The 1,868-nt window shown below is 52.4% G+C and overlaps 2 long non-coding RNA genes across 4 annotated transcripts in view; one reads left to right on the forward strand and one right to left on the reverse strand.

Annotated features, from left to right (window-relative positions):
• The window catches only part of LOC109297871, an 82,889-nt gene that overhangs the window by 52,271 nt on the left and 28,750 nt on the right, over nucleotides 1–1,868 (reverse strand). The gene's annotated exons all lie outside the window — the stretch shown is intronic.
• The window catches only part of LOC109297872, a 17,988-nt gene that overhangs the window by 10,901 nt on the left and 5,219 nt on the right, over nucleotides 1–1,868 (forward strand). The gene's annotated exons all lie outside the window — the stretch shown is intronic.

Consider the following 1,868-nt stretch of genomic DNA (forward strand, 5'->3'; position numbering starts at 1 on the left):
AAGGGGGGGGAAGGAAGGAGAATGAGGGGGTGCAGATCAAGGTGCCTGCAGTGAGGGAGGGAGTGGGGCTAGGACAAGGGCAGACGTGGGCAGGGTGGGGCTCAGGATGGAACTGCGTGGCTCATCCAGGGGCTGTGAGGGGGACTTCCACTGCTATGTGCACCCCGAAAGGGAGCCACGGGGGGGGTGACCCCTGGATCTGTGCCACTGCTGTCTGCCCCAAGTGCAGCCCCAGCCCATCCCCCACACCCCTCCCACTGGTGGGAATAGCCTGGTGCCAGTCCTAGCCCCAACCCACAGAAGCTGCCTGCCCTTGCCCTGCACACAGATCTAGAGGGCACATGCCCCCACCTCCCCATTGCTTCCCAGGGATACACGTAGCTGCAGGATCTTCCCCCTTTCCCCCTGGACTCCCCAGATGAGCTGCTCATGGCTCTGTCCTGTGCCCCAGCCCCAATCCCTTGCTGCAGGGGGCCTCCATCTGCCTCTTCCCTCTCCGTGCCCCTTCTCCCACAACAGACTTACTAGCCAGACACTGCTCTCCAAGCTTCCAGGCTGGCCATGTGCATGCTTCAGCTGTGTGCATGCAAGCGGCACATATTGGCAACATTAACAGCCTCATCAGCCAAAAAAAGCTAATGGCCAATAATGTCAATTTTCCTTTTATCGGTGCTGCTACGATATGGACCGATGTATTGGTGCATCTCTAACTTTAAACACATGTGTAGTTGGTGACATCAGGATTGGTTTATTCTTGGTCAAATTGTACCAGAGTTTACTCAGTTAATGTAACTGCATGTGTAGATATGCCCACTATCTATTAGTTTTGGCTTAAATGACACAGGTGTATAGTAGATTTAATTGTTTGAACCTTGCTGACAAACCATGCAGTTGTCAGTGTGGTTCTGCTTAATAGATATTGTGTAGTTTTTAAAATGCCATTGGAAATTTAACATTCTTTTAACACATTTTTTCTGCAGTATTGTAAAGCAACTTCTCAAATGAGGAAAAGCCAGAATGCAGACTGTATATATCATAGTGCACAGATAATTTTTATGCTGCTCTGTGGGGTGGAGTCTAATCTTATTTAAAGTATGTGACAGGTAGTGCAGTAAGAATGAATCGGGGTCTGTAGCGAGTAAGGATGTTAGTGATCAATCCCATTTCTTATTTGTGGTGGATGCTGAAATGTATATTGTGAAAGAATGGCTTCATGGGGCACATCCAGATGAGCATGCATGTGTGTCTTGCAGCATCTCAAAGCCCTTTGAGATGCTGCAAGAGGCACATGCAGAAATGAGAAAATGTTCCCCGTGCTGCAAATTTGCAGCATAGGGGCAAGATTAGATCCCTGAATATGCAAGGGTTAAAAAAAATCCCAATGGAAAAAAGCGGGGCAGGGCACAGTCCCGGACTGTACACTAAGGTAATCAGAGGCTGGGTCCTCCACAGAGATGCTCTGGTAGCAGCCAGAGCATCTCTATGGCTGGCCCTCACCCTGGTGTTGAAGCACTCTGCCTGCCCATGCAGGGCAGGCAGTATGTCAGCTGCAAGGAGCAGGACTTGGGCTTCTGCTGGTAAGTAGGGGTGGGGGGGGCTGGAGAAGGTGAAGGGAACCATGGGGGAGACCCCTGTCAGCTCCCCCAGCCCCTGATCCCTGCCTCTCCTGGCCCCACCCTCTGCCTGCCCCACTCCCCCTTGCTGCCCCTCTGGACTCCATCATCCTGACAATTAAAATAAAACATGCCCCCCCACCCCACACTCACCAGCAGTAGCTGCTTGCATTGGGGTCACTGGGGCCTGCCCTGAAACAGTGCGGGGCCAGGTGACAGCCACAGCGGCCCCTGCCCAGTCCCCGTTGTCCCCCT

The sequence above is a fragment of the Gavialis gangeticus genome, unplaced genomic scaffold (assembly GCF_001723915.1).
Source record: "Gavialis gangeticus isolate Ggan-Ray unplaced genomic scaffold, GavGan_comp1, whole genome shotgun sequence".
NCBI classification, from domain to species: Eukaryota; Metazoa; Chordata; order Crocodylia; family Gavialidae; genus Gavialis; species Gavialis gangeticus.